Here is a 23152-nt window from a genome sequence, read left to right as displayed (position 1 = left end):
TGAGTTTTAGTGGGTGTCAGGTGTAATTACAGTTGGCTGATTATAGAGACCTGAGTTTATCTGGCAAAACCAAGTCAGGCTGACCTGTTCCACAGGTATAAACAGCTCTGTGCCTGAGTCCCTGCTCTGGCAGCAGAGTACACTTTCACAGCTCCTGAAAAAAATCTCACCTGAACATCAGCTACTTAGCAGCTGCATTGTAACTGATATTTACAACAAGCACTATTGGCAAAAATGTGCCAGTTCGATGAGAAATGAGCCGCTGCCCTATGTTTTAGGGTGACTTGACCGTGTTTACTCAACAGTCTGCACCACAACGCTGCCCAATTAGCCGTATGACGCACTGGATAGCAGATCTGTGAGTGTGTATGTGAAGGGGCTGAATATCCTGCAATTACAGGGAGAACTCCGAAGATAAAGCCTGCTCCTGCAGACTGTGTGTCTCAGTGCGAATCCACAGGGACAAGGCTGCACTATCCTCCCTACTCTGGAAATACTGATAGCTTAGAAAATCCTCCACCACCGCCTCAGTCCCTGCCTCTAGTCACAGCTTATATCTTTGCCTTACCTGCATTATTCCTGCCGTTTCATAAAAATGCTACAGCAGCACAGCGTTGAATATTTCAGTGAGTGAGAGGCAGTTTGTCGCCCTTTTTTGTGTGCATGAATAGAAACTGTTTTGAGTGCAGCCCTCAGGTTTCACCTTGATTCTGGTCACCTCAGGGTGTGAAGATGTTTGACACAGGTCCAGATCACACGCCTAATTCTCTGTACACGCCCTTTACCTCCAATAATGTGTGTAGGAGGGGGAAGTAGATACTGCAGCATGTAAGCCTGCAGACAGCCCTGCACAGACACAGGAACTGTTGCAAAATGCAAAGCTTTCTCAGTTGGAGACAGAAGGCTAAAAGCTAAGATAGAAGAATGTCTCTTTCTTATTTTTTTAAACAGCCTGTTCACCCGAATTACACAAAAAAACTCACCCACTTAATTATAAGGGAATCCAGCCATGTAGATCTAATTTTGGCTGGAGATGAGTTTTTCAGATCTTCTCCACCAAGACTTCTAGAAACAGACTTGTGCAATGAAGCAAATGGCTTTTCCTCTGTTGGTACTGAAACATCAGTCAGTTTACTTTGTCAGAATGTATGTTATTCTGGCTATTTTGAACATTTGGCACTCACACTTTTCAGTAAGAGCTGTTTTCCATCAGTGATTTAGAAATGCAGGGAACTGTTGACCGTCGACAGGGCTGGTGAGGAGATGAGATCTGTGGATTAACTTGAGAAACTGGAGCATTGTTTGTGGATAGACATGCCCCTGAGGAACTTCTTATGTTATTTTGTGTTTTTCAATGATGTGTGCTCCACAAAGAAAGTTGTGTTCTCTAGTGCTGGGCGGTATGACAAAGAATTTGTATTATTAAGGCACTGCCTCATTTTCAATACAAAATATTTTTAAATAGTTGCATAAGTATTTAGGTATTTAAAAAGATATTTCTCAAATGTTCTGTTGGACAAGTAAGGAACAGTGAGTCACAGTTGTTTTCAGCTGTGTGCCCGTATGGAAAATTCATATTGTACGGGAAACTAAAAGTGATATACCGGTTTATCCACTATATCGCCCAGCACTAGTATTATCCAGCATTGTATAAGGGTGGTGACAGAACTCTGGGTAAATACACCAAATTCATCTGCATTACTATACACAACTTGTGGTAAGAGATAAACCGTTTTGTTTATTTATTTATTTAGTATTTTGATGACCTTGTCATACACATCACTGAGTAGTCGGTCTTCCGTATTTTGCCCCTGGGCCAGAAAAACCTTTATGTTCCAGTTTAACCCAGACTTGATTGTCCACAAAGTGCCCCTGCGATGCTGCTTATTTTGCTAGTGTCCTGAAAAAACACAATTCACCCCTCAAGTTTATGACCTCCCCCCATAGCATCACCAGAAATGTCAAAGTTCCCCTCTTTATATTGCTTACATTGCAAAGTGCCTTTGGGGAGTGGGGGCTTTTTTTTGTCTGACCATGTCATTAAACACACATACAGCAAACCATTATCCCTTCTCTCCCCTCCCACAATCCATTTCCTTCTTCTTGCCATTATAGGAAATGAGCTCACTTCACTTCCTCTCCATCCTCTTCGGGTTATCCTGTCATTTTTCTGCACTGGAAGGTTTGGTGCTCTGGGGAGGCTTCTCTGGGGGGGCTGGTCCGCAATCTGACCTTTGTGCCTGTATATCGAAACCAGCTAAAGTACACTTAAACAACCAAATGTCAGAAGATAAAATAGTTCCAGTTTTCAATGGAGATGATGTCTCTTACATCCTACCCTTAGCTGTCTTGGAGGAGAAGTTGTGGGTGGTGAGGTAGGGCTGAAATGGGGGAAAAAATAGAGAATTTAATTTGTGTCAGAAACATAGTAGAAAGACTCATGAGATACCTAGAATGAAAGCAGAGGGTGGGCCACAGTACATATTTAACCATGTGGAAGATTGAACACGTCCATGATCAGCAGGGCGGCTTCACTCGACCACAAATATCACTGCTGCCCTTGTTCTATGTGTAAGTGTAGAGCTTCACTGTTGTTCAAATGTGTTCGAGGTGGTGGGAAAAAAAAGGCAGACAGCTTCTAGCTGCATCAGAGATTTTAATCTTGCAAAATGTGGACAACAGGTGCTACGACTGTATCTCTGTGTTTTTGTACCGAGTGACAGTGTGCTGCTGCGATGTGAAATGGTGATGTAGTGATGCTGTCAGAGAGCAGACGACAGAGAGAAGAGGGATGTTTCACTCTACCAGAGATACAGGGTGGAACTGCTTGTAATCTCTTCCCCCAGTTTACCCTTCCTCACTTCAGTAAAAAAAAAAACATCCAGATTTGATCTGTCACACTACTTTCAGGATTTCAGTTGCTTCCTCTGGCCTCCGTTGGTTGTTCATCTGAGTTGCATCAAGCAAGGTGCCTAACACAACTTGAGCAGCAGGTGCCCTTGTGAAGGTGATGGATGATGGGAATAGTTTAGATGTCACACTAGGCGGGTGTATGTTTTTTTTTTTCCCCACGGGGGGCTCACGGTGATAATGTTGTGACAGCTGCATTCTCAAGGGACTGTAATTGAAAGGTCAATTTGTTGCAGTAGCATTGCCTGTCCTCAGTTCTTTACGATCAACTGGACAGATGTGATCCATAAAACCTAGCTGATATGTCTGAACTAGAGGTAATAGTGCTCTTAGCGTCTGTCTGTGTTTATCTGTGTCTTTTTTTTCTTGTCATATTCTCTCTATCAAGCTTAAACTAAAGTAAAAGCCTTGCTCCAACACAGTTAAGACTTTAAGGTGATTCAAAACAAGATTTACATAATCTACAATCTGTAATCTAAAACAAACCCGACATGAATGAGGTTAACAGTAGACATTCATTATGTCACAAAGATAAAGCATACTGTTGCAAGCTCACGTGGTCAGGGGTTTTGTAAAGAAGCGCAAGGAGGTTCACAATATTGGTCATATTCTCACTGCACACTCCATTCATATTACAGCTTTTTATACTGTTACACCCGTACAAGCAGTTGTACATCACATCCATGCCCTTTTTTAGACTACCTGAACAGGAAGTTGTTAGTGCTGTGGTGGAGCCTGGCATGCTCTCTGAATGTATTTTTCTTGTTACTCCAGTTACACTTGCAGCTAAATGTATCAGCATTAGCGATATTAATGGCACTGGCAATGCTGTGAAATCGATTTATGCCAAGAAATTAGACTTGTTTTGAAGTAAGGAAATGTAGGAAAGAAATGTAGAATTTCTTCTTGTCAAATTTCTTAATACTAAAAAAAAAAAAAAACACTGTTCACCTTCCAAAACCAATCGGAGCTTCCTTCTGTTTTACAAATGATGATCCTCAGTGGGTAGAAGCGATTTCACGGTTATCAAATAAGAACGGCACACATGGAGGAAGAAATTGAGACCATAATCATCTCTTTTAGCTCCTTTTCTTCGATAGATTTCCTCATATTCCTGAAGGTTTTTAAATAAATATCAGTTAATAAGGTTTGTTGGACTCTACAAACAGTGCAGTAAGTGATTATACCCTGTGTCAAATGGATTAGGCATGGGATATTACTCAATACATACAATACAATATGTTTTCTTGACGCTGGCATGTCAGGATCTCTCTGACTCTCTTTTACCATTTTTGCTCATAGTTGTTAACTGAGTTGCAGTTGGGATTGATGTCATTTCCTGTTTCAGCCCATCAACACCCCCCCCCCCATCTGTCACTTCCTTTTTCAGATGGCTGCGTGTAAAAGAGAAGTAGATGTGAGTCTTTTGTTTGGCTGGTTGAGGAAACCAGCACACCCATCCTGTGTCAGTTGTCTGGTTCTGATCCTCATACTGTAGGCACCACTGTCTGTCAGCTTGTTTTAACACACAACAATGAGGCCCCCAAACAAGTCTGATTTAAAGCTTTTTTGCATGAAACACCCTGTACTTATAAAACAGGAAAGCAGCCGCCCTCCTTCTTCTTTCCTCCATTTTTTTCCTCTGAAAATGACAGCAGTATTAACAATACCAGTGTCAGTGTGTACATTTCACAATGCAAGTGACAGACTTTGCAGTAAGGATTAAAGCATGAAAATGACATCTGCTCTACACGCCCCTTAATTGGCCAATAACATGGTGTGTCTGTTTACAATGCCTGGAGTTAAAAAATGTGTTTAAAAGTGTTAGCTGGGATACTTTGGGACTGTTATAACTCATCTTTTACACATAATACTCAGTCACGGGTGTTAATTGTCTCAACACACCCCTCAGGAATGTGGTACAGCCATAAAATATGTTTGTACTTTGGTGTGTTGTTTTGTTTTCCACCCCATAAAAAACAACTCTTAAAGCAGCAGGGCACAATAGATAAATTGTGTGTGAGACCCCATACCAAGTCCTCTAACTTAAAAAAAAAAAAACAACACCCTGGCAACGCAGGCTGGGTTGTGCCACTTGTAATTTGTGTGTGCGTGTATGTGTGTGTCATGGAGGGCTTTTTTTTGGTGTATAATTTGGCATGCGGGAGGCGGCCTGACGGTCCCTCAAATACGACAGAAACTAGGATTCAACTTAAAATCAGTAAAAACACACACATAAAAAAAATAAACAAATTTGCCCTGAGGGAAAATATTATGAGGGAAATATTATTAGTAGGCATATAGCTTAAAATGAAAGCACCTATTATAATATGCACAGTAAAGGCAAGGCAAGACAACAACAATAGATCCATTTACTGCCTTAATGGCACAGGCTCTTAGATTATCCTCCCCATAGCCGTGACACATTAAGTGTCTCTGTGATGAAAAAGTGATTTATTAGTTTTGCATGTCAAAGCATGCTGCTGCGTCTCCTCCCCACAAAGACTCTGCATGTGGAGACAATCTAATAATAGAGCAGTTGCAGATATATCTATTAAAAGCAGATATATCTTTAAGAAACCAAAAGTAAAATAGCAAATAACATGCAGTGTTGTTCTGCTGAGCATGTTTGAACTAGAACCCAGAATCAGGAAGGTCACTTATTCTTCATTGGCAGCTACTTTGTTCTCAGTATTGTTGTTATTAATGTCATCACATCATGTTATGATAATATGTTTTGTGTGTTTTCTCCAACGCAACTGCTTAACACATACGCACATGCAAGACCTGGCTTTTAATGGCTACATTTGGTGGAAGCGAGGTAAATATGGAGATCCTTTAAGAAGAAAGGCAATTAATGTTTATCACCTGAATTTTCATGTTTAAGGGAATGGGGAGAAAAGGCTGACTCAGCTCCTGCTTTTCAGTGGCTCTCTCATTGACAGGGATTATGTCCTCCAGGAAGACTTTAATCAGACCTGCTGGAAACCTGGGAGCTGCTTTCACTTTGCTCTGTGTGTGTGTGTGTGTGTGTGTGTGTGTGTGTGTGTGTGTGTGTGTGTGTGTGTGTGTGTGTGTGTGTGTGTATGTGTGTGTGTGTGCAAGAAAAGCAACTTATTGCGCTCATAGTGAAAATAACTTCATCTTAAGGCCAAGTACCACCTTAGTTCACTGTGTTTTTTGTTCAAGCTAATGCTCTAACATTAGACTCCGAGGTAAGGAGCTCATAACTGTGGGAGATTCCCAGGGGAAATTAGTTTATTGGTTCCTTTCAAACAGGGTTAGTTTCCAATAAATGATCTCACCAATAATGTTAAAGACAGTGTTAACATGCCAAGTGAAAAAAGATTTTTCTCCCTAAGTTCTGATATAACCGCATGCAGCAAGTCACTGGAGCTTAAGAATTTGAATATAAAAGTTTGATTGTATGCTTTGGACTGGAAATCCCTTTTAAAAATGACAAACTGTACCTTATTCTACCCTATTCCTCACTTTTACATAATTCCCTCTAAATCCATTTTAATGTCAACTCTGGATATTAGCGCTTTCCACTTAAATAACTGAAATTGCAACAACTGTGCCAATGGCTCGAGGAGTTGTGTGCCCTCCATTCCTAGCGCAGTTGTCGAATGTTAGTGAGCCGGAGGTTAGGAAAACTAATAAGTAGAGCATATGATGGTCTCATCCACATTATTAAGAATTCCTTCCCGCAGACAGTGGAGTTCATTGTGGTTCAAATGATGCTTGTGTCGGTGTAATCATAGTAATTACACTCCGACAAAAGGAAAATAACAACAACAGCCGAGGAGATATCAGTGAGCACGTGTCCACCATTTGGCGTGTGCCAGATAAAGAAAGAAGAAAAGATGGAGAAAATGAGCAAGAGAAAAAGTGCTTGACGAAGCCACGCTTCCACTAGCGCCTTACTTCTCCCAGATGCAAACATAAACAATCACAATGGCTGACTAGTTAGGAATATTTGAGATAACTGAGGCGAGATATGGCCTGTAGCACATGTTCATAAAAAGGGATAATTGGATTGTGTGCTATCTTGATTTTTATGACCCTTTATTTCCATTTTTGACCCTTGAACCTTTGAGGCAAGATCTGGAGGCTGTAGCAACAGTTGTTACAGAATGGCTGGATAAAGATATTGGATGGTGACAGGATACAGTAGAAAGCAGAACGATTTCTCTGAAGTAGAGGCGACTGTGAGACTTTGTCTACCTCTTTGAGATCATTGTGAAGGATTGTGTTTTGTCTTCACTTTAGTGTCTGGAAATTGGCAAGTCTGTTTACTTAAGTATAGTACATCAAATTATTTTGGGATACTGGCACTTATCTTACTTTCTCTACATTTCTGAGGGAACAATAATTCATGTTTCACTTTTGCTACATTCATCTGATGACTGTAGCTACTTGGTAGACATGCAAAAACATAAAATAAACTCATAAAATTGTGACTCTTTCCTAGAGTTAAAACTAGCCAACGGTAAATTTAGTAGTATGACTTGGCTCCTCCTGTTATGATGTACAACCTTCAAATACTCATTGCCTGTTAGCAACAGTAATTTAAAACAGAAAGGGACCATTCTTCTGAATTGGTACTTTGAATGTTTTTTATTATGTTTTTAATTGAACATGTTTTTAATACATAACACAGCATATTGTCACGCAGGGATAGATTTTATTGGTTTTTCCACTGTGGAAACTCAGATACTGAGCGCAAAGATAGATGCAATCACATTCAGTCAAAATCCAAGTATATGTAACACTCCCAGAGTTACAGTACATGTTTGCATAGTTATATTTAGTTGTGTAGTTTCCCTGTATGTGTCCCTGCAGGTTCTCTTATTTATGGTCCTGTGTGGAAGATCTAGAAGTGGAAGTCAGTTACACTTTTTAGAGCAATGATAATTCAGTTGTTGCCTTCGCATAACATCAACAAACATGCCACTTTCAAGCAAGAGATTCTGTTTTTGAGGTGACCCTAATGTCAGACCACCGCTGATGCCCTGTAGGAATAATGGAACTATAATTACCTTTTAACTCACTGGAGAGATTTCCCCCCCTTACTCTTGAATACGGCTTAATGATTGGCTTAGTTTTGTTTGCTCAAAGCTGGAGCCTAAGCTCTGTATTAGACTGTATTAGGTCTTTGTTGCTCCGGCACGAATCTTTGGCTAATAAAAGCACATTTCTGTGTGTTTCTGTAGCGTGCCCGCTCAGAAACTAAATTTGTACTTTGTTATTATGGCTGGTACTTTACATTGTACTTTGTGTTTTCGTATGAGCTTCTGAGATGTAAAGTGTTTATACCATTCAAGGAGGGTAAGTTGAGGTTGGGCAGGCATTTAAACACAGGTTTTTTTGTCCATAGTTGTGTCCACTGAGCTGTAGATTGTCTAAGGTGAGTTGTGGCAGGCTTGAACAAAAAAGAGATGAGCAAATGGGACGGGGGGGATAGGAGTAAGATTTACAGCAGGGACGAGAGAAAGGGGGAGGGAGACAGGGAGGGAAGGAGGGCATGGGTTAGCAGACTGAAAGAAATTGGTGAAGGAAGGGGGGCTGTGTAGCTGTGAGCAAAAGCCTGGAGTTGGAGCAGAGCAGAGTGCAGCTGAGCCTCTGGCAGGGACACAGTACTGAGGGCTTTATTGTGATTTGTAATTATGTGGTTTTCTGTGGGGCCTCAGTTTGGTGCGCTCCCACACTGAGGCTCTTTTTAGCCAGGGAATACTGAGTAGGAGAACAGAGAGAGGGTGGGGCTGGGGTCACTGTTAACTATTTGTGTTAAACCAAGAATGAGCAGACATGGCTGGAGCTCTAATGGAGTGTTGAACTGAAGCCATGCAAAAAGCTGTGACTCAGTCAGGTTTATATTTAAATGCAGACTTAACTTGTTGGAAAGACGACAACTTTCCTTTTTCTTGCCATTTCCTTTTGTGGGATCAACATATGTGCAGTTAGTAAGATGTTTGAACCATATAACTTTATATGTGTACAATCACAGAGATCAAGCATAGAAAACTGTCCATGATTAAATCAATTAACATGAATAATTGGGTTGTTCAGTAACTGAAAAACCATGCTGATGTGTTTATAAGAGGGAAGTGAAAAGGTATGGGTAAAAAGGGTTTCTGAAGGTGTACAATATCTTGAATATTATAACAACCAGTAAACCAGTCATTTTCCAAACTTAAGTTCTAGGCCAGGACCTCGCATTGGTTCATGGAGGATTAAATCACTGGTAGTGGTATCTCTGATTTGGTTGTGGATTCCTTCAATGACAATTGTCTTGACTTTTCTCCTTTCCACTGGCATGTTTTTACCCCAAATCTGTCTGCACCATAGCAGTGTGTGATGTAAACACAAGTCAGATATCTTCATTCATATTGTTTGTTTTTTTTATTGTTGTGAGATTACAACAAGCGGGTGGAGTCGACGGTGGTCTGCTCTGGACTGGCTCAGCTATCCCTAGTCATGTGCTGATTGAGGCCTGAATCTTTATTCTTGGCAGCCTCTGGAGACTGACAGAAGATCCCTTTTATATAAATATAGAGGAAAGAACAAATGGGATGTAGGCAGTGGAACAAACTTAAAAAAGAAAAAAAAACAAAGATGAAAAAGAGAAGGGAAGTCACAAATTTAGGTGTCGTCCAGCTGAACTCGAATAGAAATGAAGGGAATGACGGACAGGGCAGTGAAGGAAAGAGCTTGAGGGGAGAGCAGAGGTGATAACAAAGTGTTGGAAGTGTTAAATAGCTGTGCTGCATGTTTTGTGGATGAGCTGTGCCAGTTAAGTTGAAGAGAGCAGACAGCTGTACTGAGATGAGTTTGAAAACAGGGCAGGAGAAGCATGGCTTAACCTCCCCTGTGTTATGCCTGCATGCCACTTTAATTGTAGTGCTTGCAGAGCCAGACGTTTATTACTACAGGCCGCAGCCTATAGCTTCTAATGTTTGTTGTGATTAGTTTTATATTGATCTGAGTTTGATCGAAGGCCGAATGCTGCATGTTTTCAACAGTAATTCTTTTATAAATACTGTTCATAGTTTGTTCATTTTAACACTTACATGTTGTGTATAGACAGTGACTCAGGGCCTTTCTGTGTACCTGCTCATCGATCAGTCTTCTCAGAGTCTGCCCTTTAAAAGCAGGCTGAGCCAAAGACAGAAGTCCATGCATTGACTCAAATCTGCCCACAAAGACTGCCAGTTGCAGCAGGTTGATTTCCTGTTTTTCTGCTTTCTTTTTTTCCCTTTGTGAAACACTGCAAGCATTTAGTCCTGCAACTCTCTATGCAACCACATGCAAAGAAATATGAGATCAGATTCAAGAGATAAATGTGGATTAAATTCCACCCTTCCGAGCTACCAGTCCGTACTTGTGTTTTCTGGTTGTGTTTTCTTAGTGGCACACATTGTCACATAATCTTGTAAAGTAGACCCCCAATCTTCAGCTGTTTCAATGGTAGGCTAATGCCTGTGGTGAAAAATGGCCTGCTCTTTCCACTCAAGTTTGATTAAAGACTGTGGGGAAATGAGGCAGCAAGACAATGGAGGATTCTGGACTGCAGCAGCATGGGGGAGGGCCTACCAGCTTTCTCTAGGGGACCCTAAATACAGCTTTTCCCATCTTTACAGGAGAACTGTTTTGTTAACATTGTCACCTCTCAATTACAGCCCAACTCACCCCAGGCACATGTGTAATCCTGATGTTTTTCAAGCTCTGCGTTTTCATTGGCTCACTCTCATGTTGTTGATCAGGAGCAAAGTAAAGGTAGTTTGCGTCTACAGTCTTTGAAGCGCAAGGCAGATCAGTTCTTGTTATGAGCTGTAATGTCTTCAGCTTTAATGTTGTTTTTTTAAAGTTCATTTTTCTGTACAATATAATTTTACAGTGTGATGTTCACACGATAGTTCTCTGGATGAGTTGGTGGCGCTAAATTACCTGAAAGAGAGTAAGAAACAGTCATCAAGCTGAGAAAACTGTGTGTGTGTATGAATACAAGCATAGGGAACAGGAAGGGCAGGGTGGGGGCTGTGCAGCGTGTTTCCTGTGAGGCAGGAAGTGAGCAGGGTCAGACCACAGAAGCACTAAGAGTTATTGCTCCGAGCTGCTGCAGCCAAAATCCAAAATAAACAATCCATTGGTTTCTCACTCTTCCCTCTGATTTAATACTTCATTCTGATTAGACTATGTGTTGGTTTTGTCTTCCTGGCCAGTCAGCAATGGCGCTATAGAGAGAAACTAACGGACTGGTACATTCTGAAAACGCATTATACAACCACCTGTTGTCTACGTGTAGTATCATCTGTATCATTCTGATATAAGACTTCTCCTCAGACCTTTACAGATTCCTAAATAGGAAAGGTGTCAATGTCACCCTTGCCACAGAAGTTTTCTGAAGGTTACGGTGCAGTAGAAAAGAGCCATTAGTATCAGTAATGCTGCGTGAGGGAGGATAGGAGCTCCGACATTCGTCTGAGGATCAAACCGTGACCTTTCATATTAAAGAGTAGAGAATTAATAGAGCAGAGACTTGGATGACTCAGCTGTTTGGGTCTAGTCTGTTTATGCTGAACTAAGTACTGGATTGAATATGTGCCGTCACTGCTCCCTTTTTTGTTTTGTATTAACATGTATGCACACATTTACACATATACAAAGTCATTAGGGCACATGCAAGTGTCAACCAACGTCATACTGTTGTGAAACTATGCTTTCATATTAGTCCTTAGGCAGGTACCTGTCTGCATGAGCACCAGAACTACATCAGCTGTGGACTGTATTACAAGAAATACACAACAAAGATTAAGACACCACTTACCATGTATAAACATGCTCGGAGACACCCAACATTGTTACAGACTTGCGTGACGTTCTTTTATAACTCTCAGTTCCCTTTTTGAAAATGTGATGCATGGGTAAGCAAATGGACATAATTTTTCATCATGTGATGCATATGTACTTTTCTAGAAATTGTCCATAACAAACAACAGTTCTCTCACAAAAAGTTTAAAGTAAAGAAAATGTGCCCCCTCAACTGTGACCTACTGAACCTTGAGGTATTATTTCTTACAATACCTTCTTCTTATAGTCATGAGTCAGTTGGCTGCTTTTACATCTTCTTTGCAGGAAATATGTCTCACTCATGCACAGTCTCAAGCGTTTACACTGGTCATACATGACTGACCTTGTGGACCATTACACAAACCTTTTTACCCCAAAGTTGGTTTTTATTACATCATAGCGTTCAACCAGCGAGTCTGTCCTAATATCAGGGGTGCTCTTTCACAGTGCAGCTTTATTCTGCCCATTTGAAATCATTCTCTGTGGTTTTGTAATTACTGTGATGTATAGCCGCTATAGCCTGACTGGTGAATCTCTTTATAATGCGCTATGGACTATTCAGATGAATAGCCCCTTAGTTTACAGGGGGTTCTTTCAAATCTTAATTACTATAACCTTGCTTTTTTTTTGTAGGCAGTTAGTCCTGTGTCAGATCTTTCATATGGTGCCACTGAAATTGAATATATAGAGGCAATGTATTAATATATTTAACCCTGGACACAAGGCTGACTAGATAGTTCTTCTAAGTGCATCCTGGGAGAGAATGAAAAACAATGAAAACAATTGCGTAAACAGCCTAAAGTAATGTGGTGAGATGTGGCACGAGAGCCAGCAGTGTTAACCCCAGACAAACCGCTGCATCAACGGAAATAAAATGACTCTATATGGTTGAAGAGAAGGACTGGATGGAAAAATGACTTGTTTGGGAAAGAGAGGAGAAAATATCACCTTCCTCTTCTTCTCCTTTGTTAGTTTCCAGCTGAGAGAATGAAATAAGCAAATATTTGTGGCATACGTTTTTTTATTTGCAACCATGCAGGGCCATTTCTCAATATGGTTGCTCTAAAAAATGCTATTCAAAGTTAGAAGAATAGAAAAAATATACAAACATAAAAACCCAAGATAATTAATTATCCCTCTACTCTAGAATCAGCAGTCACTCGTTATTTAGCAAACCAAGTGTTCGTATCAGGACATGAAACCGAATGACAGCTGGGTTCACTCTGGCCCAGTTTCTGCCTTAAAGCACTCCTCATAAGCTCTGATTCCTATCAAGTAGGAAGAAGGAAGTCAGCAATAGACCCCATATCAAAAAAGCTCTTTTTGCTGGCACATTTTATCTTTATTTTTCTTTATCATAGTCAGAATGAGGAGAAAATCCATGTAAGACATGTGACTGACCTGTAAATTCATTTATTTACAATATTTTTTTACAGCAGATGCTGAACACTAAATTGCAAGTCATCATTGGTTACTGGCATCGCATACAATGCACTGGCACCCACATTTTTCCTTGGTATGTCTGGTGGATTGTCCATTATGTCATTTATAAAAGCACTTGAAGACTGGGTTGCTTTTATTTTGGGCATTGTTTGTGTTTGTTTAATGAAAAGACATTGAACATCAGATTTATTTTCGTGCACAATCAAACTGTGTTTTTATTTCTTTATTTAAACCAGTTTTGGAAATCAGGAAAGCTAAGATATTTGAACAGTGCTACTCTTTGCATATATAAAGCCTGTACAATATTATGTACAGTTTTCAGATTAATCTCTGTATCTAGCATCACAGATGTAGCAAAAATCGGATACACTTTGACAGGAAGTTGGTGCAGGGTTTCACAGAGGGTTAGCAAAACGTTTTATATTTGATTTTGAGCTAATGATGGATGATGCGAGAATCACTGTAACTTTCAGTGGGATATGAACACTTTAACTGCTGAAGCACCATGTCTGTCTGCCTCAGCCTGACCTTTAGAAGGACAACTTTGTTCTGACTTCCTGTAGACGGTGTCAGACAGAGAAGGGGTTTAGCATTCTTGTCATTGCAAAGACGTCTTTTTCTATTTCTTGCTTTTTCTATGACGCCAACCTCTCCTTAACTCCGCTTTTGTCCATAAAAGTACCTGCAGTGATGGGGTAACAAATGCTCATTTACAGATAAAGCATCACCATCAGAAGAGAGCTTGTGATTGAAAAGTTGTAATAGATCTGGGTGGGGAAGTGAAACAGCAGCACTTGAATTTAACTTATTACCACAGTGGAGGTGCCCTGGAGCGAGATACTTAATCCCTGAGTTCTCCACTGGTGCTGCTCAGTAGCCATTAAATAAGACGGAGGTTGTACTGGGCAGCTTCCTGTGTGAGTGTGGAGCAGGACGTTCCTGCAAAAGAGCGTTTCATGCTCAGTGAATCTACCCTGGATAAATAGGGGTCAAAAAAGGAGAAAAAGTCAACAGCTGCATGCACTCAGCAAAGAGACCTTATCTCCAGCCTTTTCTTTATGCCATCTCCTGGATGAAGCCAGAGGGGCCTGTCGCCAGGCTGCGTTGTCAAGGAAATGTTTTCGTTGTCGAGAGTCAACTGTGAAGCTTTGCTCTCAGTGTAACCATGTTAATGAATTAATCTGCTTTGTCTGGTCATCTTTGACCCAATGTTTGATGATGGTCTTGTGCCATGTCGGCTTCAGTGAACTGTAATTGTTAACGTGTGGAAAGGCCCAGATAGCTTAGGGTTTCAGATCTCTGGTTACTATGGCAATTATCACTGGAGCAGAGTGTGTTTTGAAAGCAAACAGGTCTGTTTTGGCACTATAACCGGCTGGGAGGATGTCACTGGCAGCAATAAAGGTGAATGTGTGTTTCGTTTGAGTCCTGTTTTCCTAGTTTTGGCCATCATTCCTATCTATTATGATAATGTAGGGATGTGGCATAAGTTATGGTGTTTAATTTATTAATTTCAATTAAAATATAACATATATACAATATTTTATTGTCTTTTAATCGTTGGTGACTGCTAAAGTTGGTGACTGACGGGAAAGGGGGAAGAGGGAGGGGATGACACGCAGCAAAAGGCCACAGGTCAGAATGAGTGAGAGGAAAAACAGCTGTAGAGCCAGTGTATTTAAAATTTCCAGTGAATTAAGGGTTTATTTCAGCTAGTTTAATGATGGAATACAGTTAAAAGGTGATTCACAGAGGCTCCAAACAAGACTCTAACAGGGGAAGATGGGGCTAAGATCGGTTAACAAGGTCTTAGTTCAGTAAAAGAGCACACACACATGTGCAAATATATCAGCCTTGGCACATGGGGTGCCAGCTCTACCAGGTGAGCTATCCATACGCCCCATCACTGAACACATTTACCGGATTTCATGAAGACCCACCTCAATTCCATTTGTACCCATAAATTATATAATACATATGCAGCATGATGTTCATTTCAATTATGATCCCATTTAGAGTAGAAGATAAACTAGGGTGTGCTTCAGCACAGTGCTGATCAGATATGCATAAGCAATCAACCCTCTGTTGCTGTCCCTCTGATAGAGAGCTAGCCATGAACCTTGTGCCAAAATGGTGCCAAACAAAGGAATGAGTTGACAAAAAAAAAAAGAAACTTGTTTGTGGTTTTTGGCACAGAGCTCATGGGTTATACGTATGAAAGAAATCCTCTTTCCTAACATTGTTTTATTTTTCAGTGAGGAATGACTGTATTGGATGGTTTGCAATTAACAAACTGTCAAAAATAAAGCAGAATGACTGACATTCAGATGTGTTCAACTTGGTAATTGTCTGCCATCTAATTTGGTAATATGTCTATTATCCTGTCCCCATTGTAAACGGGATTCACTTTAGAGAGAATTTCTCATTTTCTCTCATTGAGTCTCTTTTGCTCCCTCTTTCGGAGTCCGCGGGCCGTCCCTCTGGTCAGCTGCAGAGAGGGGAACCTGAAAGGAAGTGGAATAAACAAAAGGAAAGCAAGCCAAACAAAGCTGCAATGAGGCTTTGGTAGACATGCTGGTTCAGGGGCAGTATGTGCACAAAGAGCTCTCTGTGAGAGTGGTAGTGCTCCGTATTCCTGCGGAGTACTCACTCAGTCACACACTTGCACATGCTTTACAATCACACACACAGAAACAGTACACAGAGATACATTTGACTGAGCGTACCGTTTTTAATCTTTTACTCCACAAATGTGGCTTTTATGGAGTCACCCCTTAACCTTTTAAGGGAAAAGTGCCAACAGATGTCTGTAAATGACCACCTTTAGGTTTCCAGGGACCAGCATTGGTAGCCATTTTCCTTACATTACCATACAGGTAATAATTTAAATTCAAGTCTAGGGCTGCACGATATTGTAAAAGAATGCACAATTAGCTATATGCCATTTTCAGGTTTTGTGAGGTGACTAATGGGGCCTATGCAGTACCCCTTAACCACATTACAAGATAATGTTATATTAGACAGACTTTTCTTGTAGATTATTATTACACGTTTGAGTTACCTTGCCTTACTTGACATGCGTGTCCTGCAGTGTGACTATTGCACTTGTGCACATCGCAATGTCAATGCTATAATGATATATTGTACAGCCCTATTTAAGTTTCATGCTTGTTGCTGTTAGTGTAACTTTTCTTAAATGTCAAAAGTATTAAAAGAAATGCCAAGCCCTAATGGATACCTAGGAAAGTAAATTTGAAATAAAAATTTAGTTGAATTTGCCATTATGTCAGTACTGCCTCCATCAACAGTTCTTTAAAGAGGTATTAGAATTAAACCTTTTAAACCCTGTGATGACTGAGGCTGTCCTTTTTCAGCTAATGTATGTTTCTAATCTGATTCTGATCTGCCTGCTGAAGCCTCTGTGAGTACTTGCACCATAAGGCTACCATAAACATTATTAACAAAGGTTACCTGTCTTGAATCTCAGAGGGAACTTAAGCAACAGAATTATGTACTAAGCTCCAGGAGTCTCTAGTGTTGAGACTTACCAAAGTTGTTTGTGCTGGATAAATGGCATGTCACACCCTATACTTTCTCAAATTTCGGCCACTTTGTGCTGCACCAGAGAGGCAAACTACTGCTTACTTTTTTATCTTTCCCTCCTCAGTCCATCTCTTGCATAATGGTAGAAAAGGGATCAGTACCAGCAGGATTCAGTGAAGTGTGGGTTGTTGTTGCATAGCTTTTTCTCTTTGCTGATGTATTGGGTTTATTGCCTAAAGTGCAAAACTACAGGCCTACATGGTGTGTTGTGCAAGTAATGGAGTACCAGGAATACCTGCATGGATTGAAAATATTTTTGCAGAGAAAGCATCAACAGAGAAAGTTTTCTTATTGCTTAACCTTAGACTATGTAGTGCCAGTTAACCCATTACAATCCAAATCACACCAAAAGTCCTTGTTTGTGTTTTACATAATGCTGTACAGAGTCCCACACCATAAATCTCTTGTACATGCTGCAAAAAGACTGTGTAAAACAAATAAAAGACGGTAGATTATGCATATCACTCATGTGGAATATACATGCATATCTCATATATCTCATGTAGTCCCTTATTATGGCACAGTAATGCATGACTTGAGTGAACCATAAGATAACAGAGTGGTAGGAACAGCTTGAAAAGGTCAGTTACAGCAGTCATAGAACAGAGAGAATTCATGAGGCTGTAAAGTGGCAAGGTGTACAGGAGGTTGGGCAGACGTGGTAAAGCAGTATCTATAGTATATGAGTAGTAATAACGGCATGCAGTTAGGTAAGTTCAGTGAAACATATTTTGAAAAGAGGCTGCCTTCAGGCGAGTTAAAAATAGTTTATTTCACATTTTTTCCCCTGGCTACAGTATCTATATCTATGGTGGCCTGCCAAAGTTTTTTTCAGTTGCCTTAAAAAATGCCAAAAACAAGCACAGGAAATGCTGCGCTGCTAACAACAATTATATAAACAATTATATAAACCTTTTACAGTGTAAGCTCTGCTTTAATGCAAATTCCACACTTCCACTGGATACTTTTCACAGTAAAAACCTCCCAGTGAAGATAATTTTCAAATAAATCCTGCGACTGGATGCGCGGCTGAAACTGTGGAGCATGAAACTTAAAATGCAAGCAGTGCACTTTTATTTAAAAGTTTAACGGCACTTCTTCTTACAGAGTTTATTTCTTAACCAACTTTCCATTGGCCCAGGATTCGTGTAAGTAAGTGTGATGGAATTACGGTCGGGCAGCAAGTTGTCTGTTCGATATTTTTAACAGAGATAATCATTAACCACATTGTCATCAGCTACTAGGTTTGAATGATTGAAAGAGCAGAGCACCTGCAGAATCTGCAGAGGAGATAAACTGGTTGGGGGCCTGTATAGATAGTGTCACCAGCACCCCTCCCTGCTGTTTTGTCTTGTCTTTCATGGTGTCATGCGGTGTCTTGATAGCTGACAGGTAGTGGCCCACTGATTAGTGAGGACAACTCAAGTTGTGAACCAGTGGTGAGAGTTGTGAGACGTCAGGATTTCTACTGGTATAAATAGCCATTTGCTGCAGGTAGAACATCCTGCATGAGTGGTGAGCGGGAAGGTTGTTTGAGGACAACGTAATGTCAATTATGTAATTGAATGCATGTATAGTTCCAGTGCAAAGCTTAACATAGCACATAACAGGCCATCTCCCTCCTATGCAAACACAAATTGTAAGCAAAGGTGCCCAAAAACCAGGTTGGTGTCATCTGCAAACATCAGCACCAGTGGTGCATTTATTTAAAGAATAATTCATGTTTGATAAATGTTGTTGAATTAATACCGTATCTTGAAATGAGGAAGAGTTAGCATACTGGGCCAAGTCTCTCAGGTGTGACTGAACCATGCCAGGGTTTCTCTCTGGTACCTGAGCCTGCACAGATATCTTTTCAGGTGCATCATCGGCCCACAGTTCTTTCATTATTTTTGTGATTCATTTTGTGTGATGAAGTCAGTACAATATTTAGCCAGATAACGTCTATAAGTTTCCGTGATGTTGTAATACAGTATCTCAAGGTGCTTGCTGACACTTCCTCCACTATTCTCAGTGTTCATTCATCTGCAGCTTTGTGGCTTCCACTGGCGGGGACAGGAGGCAGCTGCTCCTTGGTACGCTCAGGGCTGTTCGCCAACAAGGGCATTTTCAGTTTGTCAAGCATTGTCACTTCTTTGACTTTTCCATATCCATGGCATTCACACCAGAGAAACAATTTTTTTCAAAGATCTTAACAAAATGACCAGATCTTTCTGGGCCTATAGATTGTTATACCCATTGCTGAGCATCAACAATGTTGCCTCGTAAGCCTACAAATCAAAACCTAGAATACCAACAGTACTCAACAACAGAGCTTCCCTCATGATGTAAAACAGGGAGACTCTAACACTGTATAAGAACCAGAATTGAAGAGTTTTAATTCAGCAGCTACTCATAACTTTTCTTTTTGTTCAGTAAATTCAGAATCAGATCTGTGTAAACCAGTAGCATTCACCTCTGCCTTCATGATGTGAGAAGTCAACTTCAATTCTTTCATTCAGTGAAAGGTGTCAGCGAAGCAAGTTTCAGCTTGTATACTCTGAGGAAAATGTGTGAACCGTTGAGAAACCTCCCATTTCACCCCTCCCCTTTTCATTTCCTGTGCTTCTTTTTTTTTTCAACTTGCAAGTTGAGGTTGCTATAGCGACACAGAGATGGAATAAACTTCCTGTCTGCTTCCTGTGGTTAATTGCGGCCTCTTTTGTCTCTTTATTTTTCGTATTTTACAATCTCTTGCACACGTCAGATGTGATGATTTCACACTATTCATCATGTCATGTAGATAATTATAACATACACAGAACATTATGAGTTTGCTTGATGTACAAAACACATTTTCAAGTTTGTTTTGAATGTGGATCTGTTTAGAGTATTTAGTTATGTCTTTCCAGTTAAATTAATGAACATTTCAAGACTTTACCAAAAGCAGGAGAAGAAACATGGTGAGAGTGCTTTATAACTAACATGATCTAGCTATAAGCGTCGTGTGGCACAGCAGTTGAGGAGTACCAGTTTTTTTGTGAAACAGTCTTTTTACCAGCTGTTCATAATTTTCTCTGAACCTCTCACCACAAAATGTACTGACAAAGTGTTGTATTTTAAGTTCATATGTGTTGGCCACAACACTCTTAGCATACAAAATGCACTAGAGGTGGCAGCACAGTGGGTCTAAAATTGAAATAGAACGTGTTTGTTTTTAAATAAAAACTCAATACCTTTTAGGCACTTTACTTCATGTGCACTGTCCTCCAAGACTAATGCCAATGTCAGTTTTTAACATCAGATTAAGTTGAGTAAAAACTGGATTGGATCATTTTACTTTGTTCAGTTCTGGATCAGACACTTAATTGAGTGCCTCGCAGTACACAATAGAAATTGATTAAATAATATTTAAGTATTTAGAAACCATGTTGATTTGAAAATGACATCTTAACTCAAAACAAAAAACTTGACTTGGCTTTTGGATTTTGCTGATATCAGACATTATATAATGAGAATGGTAAATACAAAACATGTAAATATATTTATAATTACTTTATTTATTATTTGGCTTTAAAGTTCATCTTGAAAGAGAGCAGGTTTTATCTGAAAGTTAAAATTGGATTCACCGTGTCTCATTTAAACTTGAGTTGAAATACTGAGTGATGATGTTTGCTCCGGCCATGTCAGGTGCATTGGTCTGGTCTGCCCTTTCATGTCTGCAGGCTTCAAGGCCAGGACCAGCCTCTGATTTTTAGGGCTGTGAGAAGGCCAGTCGTCTCAGGCAGCCTTGGTCGCCTCGTCTGCTCTTTGATCGATGGCCTTTCAGTTTGGAGTAATTATTCCAGGCCAGACTGGGAGGCTGGTGACTTTGTCGACTGTCATGTCCGCACAAAGGTTTAGAAACCTAAGAATTCTGATTGCCTATATAAATTGCTTGCATCCACAGCAGATGCAGGTAAAAGTTCACCTTCAAAAGGTTCACCGCCCTAACTGAAATGCTAGATGAATCTTTCTGTTGGCAAACAACAAATTAGTTAATTACAGTATCATCTGGTAATGTGTCTCGTCACTCTGCCTGTCTCAGCAAGTTCAAACCGTTGTTTCACTTCCTACTTTCTATGATAATTTATATTGTGTTTCAATACAGCCAAACATTGTAATTTATGTTTCTTTTTCTGTTCTTAGAGTCTATACAGGTATAAAATAAGGATTTAATTACAGCTCATAAATGCCACTTGTATTATGAAGACAGTTGAATAAATCACTGTGTTATCGTCATGAAATTATCTGTCATAATACTGTTACCATAATTACAGTTGAATGACCGTCAGCTATATCAACATTTGGAAATAAATAATAATAGGAAGCTGGAGGTAACAGAAAGTTGTCTCTTAACATAAGTGGTCAACAGCACCTGACAGTAAGCAGGGATACATCGTTTTTCCTCGTCCACACTACAGCACAAAATTTGCACTCAGATTAGATAGATAGATAGATAGATAGATAGATAGATAGATAGATAGATAGATAGATAGATAGATAGATAGAGCCTTTTGAGAAGTTTCAGAATCCACTGAAACTGAGGTCTTTTTCTTTCAAACTCTTACAATAACCTTTTAAGATGCTTTATAAATTAGGTTCTGTATTCTCAAGGTTCTGCCTTGTGGTGGACAAAATCTTATTGAGAAAAATATACTGGATTTGTGACCTGTTCTGAGTTCTTTGCTGTTGAACCGATCAGTATGATAAATTAATTACTATGATAACATCCCTGAATCAATCACATTTAAATTCATCTTTTGTCTTTGTCATATGCCTTGGCTGTGTGAAAGTGCAGAAGTACCTCAACTTGACTTGAATTTTGATTTTTGGGAAACACTGTTTCATTCTCAGTTCTTTTTTTTTTCTTTTTTAAATAATTGTCCGAATTTTGTCAAAATCACCTATTAGAATTTCACACAACCAACCTTTGAGAAGATAGAAACTTTCAAAATACTTGCAGATTAATTTTCTGTTGACCTCCAGGTTTTCACCTTGAATATGATCATGTATTAGGACAATATTCAAGAAGCTTCTGATTTTATTGTTTCCTCACCGTCTGGCTTTTGTTACTGAGCATGTTTTTATCCAAAAATGTATACCACACTTCTTGCACAGTTCATTGATTATATTTTGATGCACCAATCTATAATTCATTGAACCTTTTTCCTCTATCCTTCAGTCTGTGTGCCTGTACATGTGAATGTGCGCATCTGAGTACAAAGGTTAGTGCAGGAGGTGGGGGCTGGTAATGGATTCATGTATAATACATCAGTAATACATTTCTAGTCACCCATAGCCCATGATGCAGCAGATACCTCCAGTGAGCTCAGTCAGGACCACCATACCCGGTATAACTGTTTGCTTTCCTCTTTCCAGTTGATGGTGAATACAGTTTTCTTACAGTGTGCCTATTTGGAGGATCAGTAGAACAAATCCATACTGTGAGGGTTTTTTTCAAGAACTATATCATATACTAGCACTCATGGTTCAGCTTCATCATCGGGAGGCTGCAGCTGTTGTGACTGTGGACTATAACAGAATAGAATAGAATGGCTTTATTGTCACTGTACACATGTACGATACAAAAAAGGGAGGTAAGGTGCACAGTCCTGAGGAGTATGTACATTTGAAATTAAATACAGTGCTATGTACAGTGTTAAATATATATAAATATTGCACATTATATATATATATATATATATATATATATTATGGTATGGAATATTGCACATTGTATGATATTGCACAGTAGGTATGTATGTAGGTTTAACAGTGTTTAATAGTGACTGAAGAGAGTCCGGGGGTTGGGGTGGTTGGGGCATGTGAGAGTTCAGAGTGGTTATTGCTTTTGGGAAGAAGCTGTTTTTGAATCTATTTGTTCTAGTCCTAATGCCTTGTAGTGCCTCCCTGAGGGCAACAGGTCAAAAAGGTCAAAGCCAGGGTGGGAACTGTCTTTGGTGATGGTTTTAGCTCTGTTGAGGCAGCGGGAGGTGTAAATGTCCATCAGGGAGGGGAGAGGGCAGCCGATGATCTTCTGTGCTGCCTTTACAACTCTCTGGAGCCTCTCCCTGTCTGCAACGGTGCAGTTGCTGTACCATACTATGATACAGTATGTCAGCAGGCTCTCGATGGATGAGCGGTAGAAGGTCAGCAGCAGGTTGGAGTTTAGTTTGTACTTCCTGAGGACTCTCAGGAAGTGTAGCCGCTGCTGAGCCTTCTTGATGACTGCCGTGATATTCTCTGTCCAGGAGATGTCGGCGGGGATGAGGACGCCGAGAAACCTGAAGGTATGGACCCTCTCCACACACTCGCCGTTGAT

At 40.1% G+C, this 23152-nt stretch overlaps 1 protein-coding gene and 1 long non-coding RNA gene across 2 annotated transcripts in view; one reads left to right on the top strand and one right to left on the bottom strand.

Annotated features, from left to right (window-relative positions):
- Window positions 1-23152, top strand: part of LOC127371272 (guanine nucleotide-binding protein G(i) subunit alpha-2) — a 57740-nt gene that overhangs the window by 6543 nt on the left and 28045 nt on the right. The gene's annotated exons all lie outside the window — the stretch shown is intronic.
- LOC127371273 (uncharacterized) lies at window positions 1719-11789 on the bottom strand. Its single transcript, XR_007886382.1, has 2 exons — window positions 11741-11789; window positions 1719-2381 (listed from the first exon to the last, which is right to left on the bottom strand). It is a non-coding gene; the product is annotated as an uncharacterized LOC127371273 (long non-coding RNA).

The sequence above is a fragment of the Dicentrarchus labrax genome, unplaced genomic scaffold, assembly GCF_905237075.1.
Source record: "Dicentrarchus labrax unplaced genomic scaffold, dlabrax2021, whole genome shotgun sequence".
In the NCBI taxonomy this organism is placed as follows: Eukaryota; Metazoa; Chordata; class Actinopteri; family Moronidae; genus Dicentrarchus; species Dicentrarchus labrax.
Note: the sequence above shows the minus strand (reverse complement) of the source record. Positions and strands in the feature narration are given on the sequence as shown.